This window comes from Microtus pennsylvanicus, chromosome 5, assembly GCF_037038515.1.
Source record: "Microtus pennsylvanicus isolate mMicPen1 chromosome 5, mMicPen1.hap1, whole genome shotgun sequence".
Classification (NCBI taxonomy): domain Eukaryota; kingdom Metazoa; phylum Chordata; class Mammalia; order Rodentia; family Cricetidae; genus Microtus; species Microtus pennsylvanicus.
Window position 1 is genome coordinate 39,903,010 of NC_134583.1, and position 14,138 is coordinate 39,917,147.

General features: G+C 38.6%; 1 pseudogene; it reads left to right on the top strand.

Moving 5' to 3' along the window:
• Positions 1-14,138, top strand: part of LOC142851245 (solute carrier family 7 member 12-like) — a 61,032-nt pseudogene that overhangs the window by 13,618 nt on the left and 33,276 nt on the right.

A 14,138-nucleotide genomic window follows, 5' to 3' on the forward strand; every position in this document is an offset into this window, starting at 1 on the left:
GAAAAACAAAAAACCTAGGATAGCCAAAACAATCCTATACAATAAAGGATCTTCTGGAGGCATTACCATCCCTGACTTCAAACTCTATTACAGAGCTACAGTAATGAAAACAGTGTGGTACTGGCATAAAAACAGAGAAGTCGACCAATGGAATCGTATAGAAGACCCGGATTTTACCCCACAAACCTATGAACACCTCATTTTCGATAAAGGAGCTAAAAGTATACAATGGAAGAAAGAAAGCATCTTCAACAAATGGTGCTGGCACAACTGGATGTCAACCTGTAGAAGAATGAAAATAGACCCATATCTATCACCGTGCACAAAACTCAAGTCCAAATGGATTAAAGACCTCATTATCAGCCCGAAAACACTGAACCTGATAGAAGAGAAAGTGGGAAATACCCTACAACAGATGGGCACAGGTGATCGCTTCTTAGGTATAACCCCAGAAGCACAGGCATTAAGGGCAACATTGAATAAATGGGACCTACTAAAACTGAGAAGCTTCTGTAAAGCAAAGGACACTGTCACTAAGACACAAAGGGAACCTACTGACTGGGAGAAGATCTTCACCAACTCCGCAACAGACAAAGGTCTGATTTCCAAAATATATAGAGAACTCAAGAAACTAGACTTTAAAATGCTAATTAACCCAATTAAAAAATGGGGCACTGAACTGAACAGAGAATTCTCAACAGAAGAACTTCAAATGGCCAAAAGATACTTAAGGTCGTGCTCAATTTCCTTAGCAATCAGGGAAATGCAAATCAAAACAACTTTGAGATACCATCTTACACCTGTCAGAATGGCTAAAGTCAAAAACAGCAAAGATAGCCTTTGCTGGAGAGGCTGTGGAGGAAGGGGTACCCTCATCCATTGCTGGTGGGAATGCAATCTTGTGCAACCACTGTGGAAGTCAGTGTTTTGGTTTCTCAGGAAAGTCGGGATCAACCTACCCCTGGACCCAGCAATACCACTCTTGGGAATTTACCCAAGAGATGCTCTATCACATGTCAAAAGCATTTGTTCAACTATGTTCATAGCAGTATTATTTGTAATAGCCAGAACCTGGAAACAACCTAGATGCCCTTCAATGGAAGAATGGATGAAGAAAGTATGGAATATATACACACTAGAGTACTACGCTGCGGTAAAAAACAATGACTTCTCGAATTTTGCATGCAAATGGATGGAAATAGAAAACACTATCCTGAGTGAGGTATCCCAGACCCAAGAAGAAGAACATGGGATGTACTCACTCATAATTGGTTTCTAGCCATAAATAGGGGTCACAGAATCTACAATTGGCGAACCTAAAGAAGCTAAGTAAGAAGGTGAACACAAGGAAAAACATATCGTTATCCTCTTGGATAAGGGAAGTAGACAAAATTGCCGGGGAGAAAAGTGGGATCTTGGGGGTGGGGTGGGAAGGGGGTAAGGGGAGATGGGGAGAGAAAAGGTAGAAGGGAAGGAGGGGGGACTTGGGGAAATAGGAGGATCGGGATAAAGGAAGGTTGGATAGGGGAGCACGGAACCACAATCCTTAGTTAAGGGACCCACTTTAGGGTGGGCAGGAGAATTGACCCTAGAGTGGCTCCCAGGAGCCCAAGCTGAGGTCCCCAGTTAGTTCCTTGGGCAGCTGAGGATAGGGAACCTGAAATGACCCCATCCTATAGCAATACTGACGAATATCTTGCATATCATCTTAGAACTTTCATCTGGCGAGGGATGGAGATAGAGACAGAGACCCACACTGGAGCACTGGACTGAGCTCCCAAGGTCCCAATGAGGAGCAGAAGGAGGGAGAACATGAGCAAAGAAGTCGGGACCACGAGGGGTGCACCCACCCACTGAGACAGTGGAGCTGATTTACTGGGAGCTCACCAAGGACAGCTGGACTATTACCAAAAAAAAGCATGGGATAAAACTGAACTCTCTGATCATGACGAACAATGAGGGCTGATGAGACGCCAAGGACAATGGCACGCGGTTTTGATCCTACGCAATGTGCTGGCTTGGTGGGAGCCTAGCCAGTCTGGATGTTCACCTTCCTAGATATGGACGGAGGGGGGAGGACCTAGGACTTACCACAGGGCAGGGAACCCTGACTGCTCTTTGGACTGGAGAGAGAGGGGGAGAGGAGTGGGGGGAAGGGGAGAGGGGTGGGAGGAGGGGGAGAAGAGTGGGAGGAGAGGGAGAAGAGTGGGAGGAGGGGGAGGGAAAGGGGGAGGCTGGGAGGAGGTGGAAATTTGTTTTTTTTCTTTATTCTTCTTTTATCAATAAAAAATGTTAAAAAAAAAAAGATAAGTGAGGTTTTAAAGGCCTGTCACACAAAATGATTAGATGAGGAAACATGGTTTTGGTATAAATAACAAATTATTTCATCGTGAAGTATCTGAGCCCTAGGAAAATTAGGATTCCAAGACAATTCTATGCCTTGTCATGGCTCCTGAAAAAATATGGCTGCATTCTATGATGAGCTTGCTGAAAATGCATGCTTAGGTCTTTTATACATAAGATAGGTAGTATAGTAATCAAGAAGAGCAAGAACCATGATATACTCCAAAAGAAGGAGGCTCATAGCTGACAGTCACTTTAGAAGAACTTGTCAAATCAAATTGCAAGAACAGAGCAGAGTCATTAAATGAAGAAAAAGACTCTGTCTCAATGAAGTGGCATCTAAGACATATTTTTATATAGAAAAGAATTGTAATTGTTGTGAAACTGAATTTTGCATTGTTACTTTCTGTTTAATTTTCATAGATTCTGTTGCTGGCACATGGATGGACAGAGTCTTCCCTTCCATGCAATGGGTCATTTCTTTTGTGGTCTCAATTTCAATGTTAAGCAGCACTGCCTGTGTAATAGTTTCAGGATCAAGTTTTTTTTTACTCTGCAAGTCAAGAAGGACAGCTGTCTTTCATCTTCTCTATGCTTGACAACTACCATTGTCCAGTTGTAGCTGTGACAAAGATCATCATTTTTTCTTCTATTGCAGTAATACCTTCAAGCTTAGTAAACAATAAAATATTTGATGTTGTCATTCTTAGTTTTAAGTGAGCTAAATATGATAGCTTTGCCTAAACTAAGGTACCAGAAGCCCCATCTACACATACCTTACAAGGTAAGTCAAAACTCTAGTTGTAAATTTCTCTTTACTTTATATGAACAATATTTCTTCTATTGTGTAAATGCTTCTAACCAGCTGTGATACCAAACTTCAAAACACCTACTTCAGGGCTCCATTTTGGGTACATGGATCAACCATTCTGCTTTATTATGTAAAAGCTCAACAAGAGTTCCTTATATAAATAAATATTTCATTTTTCATAATTCTTGCACTATACAATAATTAGAGCATAGTAAAATATGGATAATGTGCAACACTGTCTCCTTAGGTAATAATGCAGTGTAAATTATGTACCTATATCATCATTTTTATAGGTTTAGCATGCTATATAATGCTATGAGATGTTAATAAGCACATTAGTTCAGTGATGTTAATCATTTTAATTTAATTAAAATAATGGAATCCCTATTAACACTTATAACATTAATGCACACAGTATCTTTTAAATTAGTACATTAGCCAGGTAGTGTTTTAACATTGAACCATAGGAACAGAACCCAGTAAATATTCCCCAAAGCGCCTTATCCTATTGTGGTTAGATGCATTCCTACAGCAGACAGAGTCTAGTGAGCAGAACAAGATAGATGTCAACTTACACTTGCCAATAAGATGAGGTGACAAGTGGGAGGTAAACTATGTAAACCATCTAATATCACTGAATTAAGCTCTTACTTTAAAAGATTCTACTGACAACAGTGTCCAGTAAACAAGATGTGAACATGAATTGATGCATCCCAAAGAGCTGGCATGTGTTCTTTAACAACCCTCCATACAAAATAATCGGAGGCCTGACACTAAGCACACTAGTAAAGTGGTACAGAAATCATAACTTTCTTTCTGAATGTGATAAATATGTTGTTTTGTAAAGAACACATAGTAAGATCGGTTTATTTCCTTTTTCTAATCTTGGCATAGAAATAATTGGGCCTCTACAATACATTTGGTGGGTTCTTTTGGAATCCCCAAAAGTTGATGGCATGCATTTTTGTCAACCAAATATTTTCCTCATCTGTATTTCTTTCTTCTTTCATTTCCCTTTCTTCTTTCCATCAATCTTATCCTTATATAATATAAGCCATATCATGGAATAATATGAATCCAATCAGTTGTGATAGCCATTATGTTTTAATTAAGTTATAAGCCTAGTCAAAGTGAGTAATTTTCGATACTCATATATTTAAAGATGAAGTGAACTAATAATCCTAAATTTCATTCCTACATGTCAGTCACAATATTTAAGTGACAATATTTAAGTCACAATATGACTTAAATATTATTCTTCAAATTTAAATTACCAGACTGATTCATGACGACACAGATTCATTTGTTTTCCATTGGACCATATAGATATTAATTATTAAGTGAATCTTGTATAGATTTGCACACTATATATACTTTAAGAAATTTATTTTATTTTACATTTTTTTTTTTGATTTTCGAGACACGGTTTCTCCGTAGCTTTTTGGTTCCTGTCCTGGAACTAGCTCTTGTAGACCAGGCTGGGCTCAAACTCACAGAGATCTGCCTGCCTCTGCCTCCTGAGTCCCTGGGATTAAAGGTGTTCGTTATCACCACCCGGCTTTTATTTTACATTTTACATTTGTATCTTCCTAAAATATCTTCCTCATTTTAAAAATGTTGAATGGTGTTATCTTTTAATTTAGTCATGAAATTATTAAGAAATAATCATTTTAGTGAGTGCCTCCTTTTTTTAGGCATTAAATATCTAGGTTGTTCAGAGATATGATGACCCACCTTATTTCACAATATTAATAGCCTCATAGTAAAATGAGAAATTAAAATAAAATGATTGTGAAACTCAGTATCCTCAAATATAATACATACAATTGTCATAATAATTTTAGAGATCAACATTATGAGTGACAGATTCATTAACTGTCTCAAGGTATAAACTGAATATTGATGGTTAAGTTTCTAGACAAGACACTTCTTTATGTCTCCTAAATAAATGACACAGTAAGTTTTATATCAGTGTTATTCTATGAATAATTCTGGAAGGGATAAATAACTGAGACTCATAGGTTTCAAACCAGATTTCTATGACTATTGTATTTCTCATATTTTATTACTTCATGATGCTTCAGGATATATTAGTCCACACCATTTTAAAGATGGGCTATGTGTTACATCAATTAATCAATCCCTTATTTCCCAAATTGGAAGTCTTAATAGCTAATAATAAAATACTCTGAGTAAATTTGTTTATGAGGAGTATGATTTTTTTAAATGGTGCTGTACAACTACTCCTGAAAAAACACTGATTTTAGTGAACTAATACCATAGTTTTATGAAGCAACAGAAATTTGTAGGATTTGTAATAAAAATACAGTTGTTTGCAACACTTTCAATTGCTGTGTCTGCAAGAAAACTTCAGTATGTTATAATACTGAAGATATAGCTCTAATATTTCAGGACATGATTGCACCCATATGCTTTTACTTCTACAACAATTCATGAGTCTTCTTCAACTATATAAAATATACAAATTTGAAAATAAATTCATCACTAATATTGAATTTCTTTTTACCGTTAGGTGTGGTCGCCATTTCTCTTTGTGCCGATGTCCTCTTCTTTGTTTTCAGTTGTCTCACCAATGATTAAGACCCATGACTGAGCTTATTTACCACATCATCTTTATTTTAAGTCAATTTCTGTGTTACTGGCTTCATATTCACCTTAAGCAACATTCTGGGTTTTTTGATAAAATCACTTTTTATTTGCAACTGCTATTTAATGTTTCCCCACCTGAAGATAGAGATAACAATTTTATTCACTAGCGCAAAAGTACATTAAAAAGTAGTTCTCAAAATTCTAAAATAATATACTAATTTCATGAATTATTGTATTGTGTATAATCATTCGTTACAGAAATATCCATCTCCCATAAACCACAAAACTGAATGACACAAAGTTACTCTCTGAGCTAAACAGATTTTTGTGAAAAGCAAAACAGGAACTTAAAGGTTCTAAGCACAAAATTAAATGATATCAAAATGTTAATTACTATGAGTTAACATCCACTGGAGTTTCACAATATACTCTATAAATAATAATAATTATTATTACACATAAATCAGAAATTGTAATGTTTACATTATTTGAACATTAATACTAGTTTGATCATAATATACAATGTAGATATGTAAAAATATCACATTTACTCTGTTATTTCACAATATTATTTTAGTGATTCATTGGAAATTTGACATCTTATACCCTGATCACATTCACTTCCCTTTTCTTTTTTGTCTCCTTCCCCACCCTTAAGACCTCCCAAAATAAAAAGTCAATAAAAATTAAAGAGAAATATTTTTAATGAATCCAATTTGTCTTATCTATATATTCACTAAAATAAGATCAAACTATTGCTGCTGTGCTTTCAAAAGAGCCAAGTCCCTCCCCTTCTGCACCCTCACTAGATGCCATCAGTTGTAGAGCTATACTTCAACATTCTTTTTTTTTTTACTTTTTTTATTCAGAAAAGGAGAAAAGAAAAAAACAAGTTTCCACCTCCTCCGAGCCTCCCATTTCCCTCCCCCTCCTCCCACCCTTCTCCACCTCCTCCCACCCTTCTCCCCCTACCCCCACTCCTCTCCCCTCCCTCTCCAGTCCAAAGAGCAGTAAGGGTTCCCTGCCCTGTGGTAAGTCCTAGGTCCTCCCCCCCTCCGTCCATATCTAGGAAGGTGAACATCCAAACTGGCTAGGCTCCCACAAAGCCAGCACATTACCTAGGGTCAAAACCCCGTGCCATTGTCCTTGGCTTCTCATCAGCCCTCATTGTTCGCCATGTTAGGAGAGTCCAGTTTTATCCCATGTTTTTCAGGCACAGTCCAGCTGGCCTTGGTGAGCTCCCAATAGATCAGCCCCACTGTCTCAGTGCGTAGGTGCACCCCTCGTGGTCCAGAGAAGGTGTTTTTTATTTTAGCCATTCTGACAGGTGTAAGATGATATCTCAAAGTTGTTTGATTTGCATTTCCCTGATTGTTAAGGAAGTTGAGCATAATCTTAAGTGTCTTTTGGCCATTTGAACTTCTTTTGTTGAGAATTCTCTGTTCAGTTCAGTGCCCCATTTTTTAATTGGGTTAATTAGCATTTTAAAGCCTAGTTTCCTGAGTTCTCTATATATTTTGGAGATCAGACCTTTGTCTGTTGCGGGGTTGGTGAAGATCTTCTCCCATTCCGTAGGTTGCCTTTTTGTCTTGGTAACAGTGTCCTTTGCTTTATAGAAGCTTCTCAGTTTTAGTAGGTTCCATTTATTCTATGTTGCCCTTAATGTCTGTGCTGTTGGGGTTACACATAGGAAGCGATCTCCTGTGCCCATTTGTTGTAGGGTACTTCCCACTTTCTCTTCTATCAGGTTAAATGTGTTCTGACTGATAGTGAGGTCTTTAATCCATTTGGACTTGAGTTTTGTGCATGGTGATAGATATAGGTCTATTTTCATTCTTCTACAGGTTGACATCCATTTATGCCAGCACCATTTGTTGAAGATGCTTTCTTTCTTCCATTGTATACTTTTGGCTCCTTTATCAAAAATGAGGTGTTCATAGGTTTGTGGGATAAAATCCAGGTCTTCTATTCGTTTCCATTGGTCGACTTCTCTGTTTTTATGCCAGTACCACACTGTTTTCATCACTGTAGCTCTGTAATACAGTTTGAAGTCAGGGATGGTAATGCCTCCAGACAATCCTTTATTGTATAATATTGTTTTGGCTATCCTCGGTTTTTTGTTTTTCCATATAAAGTTGATTATTGTCCTCTCAAGATCTGTGAAGAATTTTGATGGGACCTTGATGGCGATTGCATTGAATCTATAAATTGCCTTTGGTAGAATTGCCATTTTTACTATATTGATCTTCCCAATCCAAGAGTAAGGGAGGTCCTTCCATTTTCTGGTATCCTCTCCAATTTCTTTCTTCAAAGACTTAAAGTTCTTGTCAAATAGATCTTTCACTTCCTTGGTTAGAGTTACCCCAAGATATTTTATGCTGTTTGTGGCTATTGTGAAATGTAATGTTTCCCTGATTTCCCTCTCTGCTTCCTTATCCTTTTTGCATAGGAGGGCAACTGATTTTTTGGAGTTGATCTTGTATCCTGCCACATTACTAAAGGTGTATCAGATGTAAAAGTTCTTTGGTGGAGTTTTTTGGGTTGCTTACGTACACTATCATATCATCTGCAAATAACGAAAGTTTCACTTCTTCCTTTCCAATTCGAATCCCCTTGATCTCCTTATGTTGTCTTATTGCTATTGCTAGAACTTCAAGCAATATTGAAGAGGTATGGCAAGAGTGGACAGCCTCGTCGTGTTCCTGAGTTTAGTGAGATGGCTTTGATTTTCTCTCCATTTAATTTGATGTTAGCTGTAGGCTTGCTGTATATAGCTTTTATTATATTTAGGTATGACCCTTTTATCCCTAATCTCTCCAATACTTTTATCATAAAGGGATGTTGAGTTTTGTCAAATGCTTTTTCAAGATCTAAAGAAATGATCATATGGCTTTTTTCTTTCAGTTTATTTATATGCTGGATTACATTGATAGATTTTCGTATGTTGAACAAGCCCTGCATCCCTGGGATGAATCCTACTTGATGATAATAGATTATTTTTCTAATGTGATCTTGGATTCAGTTTGCCAGTATTTTGTTGAGAATTTTTGCATCGATGTTCGTGAGTGAGATTGGTCTATAATTATCTTTCTTGGTTGAGTCTTTGTGCGGTTTTGATATCAGAGTATCTGTAGCTTCATAAAAGAAATTTGGCAATGCCACTTCTGTTTCTATATTGTGAAATACATTAAGGAGCATAGGTATTAGGTCTTCTTGGAAGTTCTGGTAGAACTCTGCATTGAAACCATCTGGTCCTGGGCTTTTTATTTGGTAGGGCGGTTTTTGATAACCTCTTCTAATTCTTCGCGACTAACAGGTCTATTTAGATTGTTCACCTGGTCCTGGTTTATCTTTGGTATATGGTATTTATCTAAAAAAGTGTCCATTTCCTTTACATTTTCCAGTTTTGTGGCATACAGGCTTTTGTAGTAAGATCTAATGATTCTCTGAATTTCCTCTGTGTCTGTGGTTATGTCCCCCTTTTCATTTCTGATCTTATTAATTTGCAAATTCTCTCTCTGCCGTTTGATTAGTTTGGATAGGGGTTTGTCAATCTTGTTGATTTTCTCCAGGAACCAGCTTTTTGTTTTATTGATTCTTTGTATTGTTTTCTGTATTTCTATTTTGTTGATTTCAGCCCTCAGTTTGATTATTTCCAGTCTTCTACTCCTCCTAGGTGAGTCTGCTTCTTTTTTTTCTAGAGCTTTCAGGTGGGCTGTTAAGTCTCCAATGTGAGCTTTCTCTGTTTTCTTTAAGTGGGCACTTAGCGCTATGAACTTTCCTCTTAGCACTGCTTTCATAGTTTCCCATAAGTTTCAGTATGTTGTTTCTTTATTTTCATTGAATTCCAGGAAGACTTTAATTTCTTTCTTTATTTCTTCCTTAATCCAGGTATGGTTCAGAGGTTGACTGTTCAGTGTCCATGAATTTGTAGGCTTTTTGGGGGTAGCATTGTTGTTTAATTATAACTTTTATCCATGGTGATCTGATAGAACACAGGTGGTTACTAATACTTTTTTATAACTGTGGATGTTTGCTTTGTTACCGACTATGTGGTCGATTTTTGAGAAGGTTCCATGAGCTGCAGAGAAGAAGGTATATGCTTTCTTATTTGGGTGGAATGTTCTATAGATATCTGTTAAGTCCATTTGATTCATTACTTCCATTAATTCTCTTATTTCTCTGTTGGGTTTCTGTCTGAATGACCTGTCCATTTGTGAGAGAGGAGTATTGAAGTCTTCTACTATTAGTGTGTGCGGTTTGATGGCTGCCTTGAGTTTTAGCAATGTTTCTTTTATGTACGTGGGTGCTTTTATATTAGGGGCATAGATGTTCAGGATTGAGACTTCATCCTGATGAACTGTTCCTGTTATGAGTATAAAATGCCCCTCTCCATCACTTCTGATTGATTTAAATTTGAAGTCAACTTTGTTAGAGATTAGTATGGCCATACATGTTTGTTTCTTAGGTCCATTTTCTTGATAAGCCTTTTCCCAGCCCTTTACTCTGAGTAGGTGCCTGTCTTTGTGGTTAGGTGTGTTTCTTGTAAACAGCAGAATGTTGGATCCTGTTTTCGTATCCAATCTCTTAGCCTGTGCCTTTTTATAGGTGAGTTGAGTCCATTGATAATAAGTGATATTAATGACCAGTGGTTGTTAAGTCCAGTCATTTTTTTAGTCGTAGAGTTTGTGTGTTTCCCTTCTTTGATTTGTGTTGATGAAGGGTCTCTAGATGTCTGAGTTATTGTGGTCATTGTTGGACTCCTTGATTAGTGATTTTCCTTCTATTACTTTCTGTAAGGCTGGATTTGTGGCTGCGTATTGTTTAAATTTGTTTTTATCCTGGAAAATTTTATTTTCTCCATTTATAGTGAACGAAAGCTTGGCTGGGTATAGTAATCTGGGCTTGTATCCATGGTCTCGAAGTTTCTGCAGTACATCTATCCAGGACCTTCTGGCTTTCATGGTTTCCATGGAGAAGTCAGGTGTAAGTCTGATAGGTTTACCTTTAAAGGTAATTTGGCCTTTTTTCCTTTGCTGCTCTTAATATTCTTTCCTTATTCTGTATGCTTTGTGTTTTGATAATTATATGGCGAGGGGATTTTTTTTTTTGATCTAGCCAATTTGGTGTTCTGTATGCTTCTTGCACCTTCATAGGTATATCTTTCTTTAGGTTGGGAAAGTTTTCTTCTATAATTTTATTAAATATATTTTCTGGACCATTGAGCTGCACTTCTTCTCCTTCTTCTACTCCTATTATTCTTAGGTTTGGTCTTTTTATTGTGTCCCATATTTCCTGAATGTTTTGTGATGAGAGTTTGTTGGCCTTGCTGTTTTCTTTGATCAGAGTGTTTATTTTCTCTATGGTATCTTCAGAATCTGAGATTCTTTCTTCTAACTCTTGTATTCTGTTGGTTATGCTTGTTTTTGTAGACTCTGTTTGTTTACTTAAATTTTCCATGTCCACCCTGTTTGTGTTTTCTTCTTTGCCTCCATTTCAGTTTTTAAGTCTTGAACTGTTTCCATTATCTCTTTGGTTGTTTTTCCTTTTTTTTTTTTTAGGGTATCATTCACTGATTTATTCAATTCTTCACACTTTCTGTTATATTTCTCATCCATTTCTATAAGGGCATTATTTACATGCTGTTTAAGGGCGTCAATAACTTTCATGAAGTCAATCTTTTCTACTTCCTCTTGATTAAGATGTTCATGTCCTCCCGTTGTGAGGTCACTGGTTTCTGGTGGCTTCATGTTGCTTTTCAGCTTGTTGGGCAAATTCTTGCCTTGGCTTCTGCCCATCTCTTCTTCAACATGCTTCCTTATGTATCTTCTTTTACCGGATCAGGTCTCCTTGCCTACCCAATGCTGGCTCTCCCCAATTTTGGCTCTCCTGGCCCTGAGTGATCAGGTCTCCATGCTGATTGAGCAGCTCGCAAACAAAGCGCCTACCCTGCTTGGTGCAGGCAGGCCATAGAAGCAAAGGAACTCCCACCTGTTTGGGTGCCCCGAGGATTCGGACCCAGTGCCCAGACAGGCTGGGCTGGGTGATGTTATGTGCCGAAAGAGGGGGGTGGGGCCGAAGTGGGGAGGGTTCTGGATGGAAACTGGGTGGGCTAGGAAGAAAGAGGCGGTATACAGGGAGTATAGCTCCTGCAGAGGGCCCAAGAATGATAGGGGGCCAAGAAACCTCTGAGCTCCCTGTCCCAGGCTGGCGCCATGGGACCAGAAACTCACCCCAATGCTGGCTCTTCTGGCACCGAGAGATCAGGCCTCCGTGCTGGTTGGGCAGCTCGCAAACAATGCACCTACCCTGCTTGGTACATGCAGGCCATAGAAACAAAGGAACTCCCACCCCCACTTCAACATTCTTATCACACATTCTAAGAGTTCTCTTTAATGGATTCCTGTTTAGGCTGTTATTTGGGGTGGTTATTGGGTTAGGAGTAGGGGTTATCATAGAAGCCTTCCATGTCCTTCTTTTTCAACTGTGCATGTTCAGTTATTGATATTGCTACAAAAGTAGCTATCTTGCTCTTTACAGTCAGTGGGTACACAGATTATGGGTTTCCACATGGTTTCTCATAACAGAACAAACTACAAACATGGCCTCCTGCTGCAATAAAACCACCGACACAGACAAGGCTGTCAGAGGCAGCATGGATTAGGGATTAGCATGGATTAATCAGGCTACAACATATACCATGAAAATGTCATGGCCTTCAGTGGTAACAGGTGCCACAGACATCGATATAGACACAAGCCACAGGAGATAGTGGCACATGGACCCAGGTGGCAGTGCTGGGCATTCATATCAATATGAATTCCAGAAGCAATATGGGCCACCGGCATCAAGTTAACAGGATCATTATGGGCCTTAGCAACAGCATGGCTCACAGGCATCAACCTGACTTAAGGTCATGGCAAATACACCCACATGACCTTTGTTGGTAACAAACATTAACTTGGCCATTTGGCTACATCGTGACCACTGATCCACACATGGTCATCAGTGGTAGCACAGATTCCAGACATTGGCATGACCCAAACAGCTACATAGGTAATTGCTCTAACATGACCTGTGGCATGGCCCATGAACATCAACATGGTTTCAGACAGTGGAATAGAGCATGGAAATTCACATGAGTGGTAACATGTGCCATAGACCTTAACACTGCGTCTGATTGTATCAGGACCATGGACCCATTTTTGGCTCTCAGTAGTATTATGGACAGTGGGCTTCAACATGTCCTCAGATGGTTACACAGACCATTCACATCAACATACCCCCTGCAAGGCAACAAAATCCAAAGATATTACCAAAGCGTCAGTCAGAGGAATAAGCTGCATTTGTTCATATGGATTCTTCTGGTTTCATTGTGGACTAGGGCATCAACATAGGCCACAGACATCAACATTGCCTCCAGTGGCATCACAGATTATGGCAGTCCTTCAAGAATGTCCAATCCAGAAAATAAAACATTCCTTATCTCAGGCCTCTGTCATTGCCCAGAGCCAGGGCAATTATACAGCTAGGCGAATGGCCAGAGTACCAAATTTACATCTGTATAAGCTCAAGGCTGCATAACACTATGCCTCTGACCCTACTGGGTGACAACATGTTCCTCTATTAACCTAAGCTCACTCTCATGCCTGTCACCCTTGTAGAGTCTTCAGCTCTGTCTCCATAGCTTATGAACCACTTGACTTTTCTATATTCCCTGTCTCTCCAGCACATAATTTTTCAGTGTAGTTGTTCAGGCCTGGCTGGGCGGCCTGACTGACTGCACTCCTGTCTCTATAGGCAGGTCGATCTGGCTCCACATTTACCCTGCTACCTTATAGTTCAGAAGTATAATTATTTTTGAGCTTCAAGGTCTGATTAGCTATTTGTCATTCTGAAAGACATATTTTTGACCGGAATCAAACTCTCAATAAGGAAAGAATCTTCCTGCTAGCAGTATGTTCCTTGTGTTTTTCTTTGGCTTACTTTATTCTCTTGATCTAATATGACCAACATATTTTGAAGTCTTTACCTTGTTTTTCTGTGTGTGCTGTTTATCAGAGCAATAAATAAGCACTTGTATTGCATGACATGTGGTACAGTAAGAAGATGCTTAAACTTAGGTGTATTTATCCTGGGGTTCTTTGTTTAAGGGCCTTCTCAAAACATGTTTGTAGACATCATCTTTTTTAGAGAGATTGAAAATCTTTGGAATTCTGTAGAAGTTTTCATTTCCAACTGCTTTGGCATAGAAATTACTGTCAGTTCTGGGAAAGAAAGTCTCTGTCTTTCTATTTCTCTTCCTTTTTCTCTCCTTCTCTTCCCCCCCCTCTCTCTCTCACACACACACACACACACACACACACCAAAATGG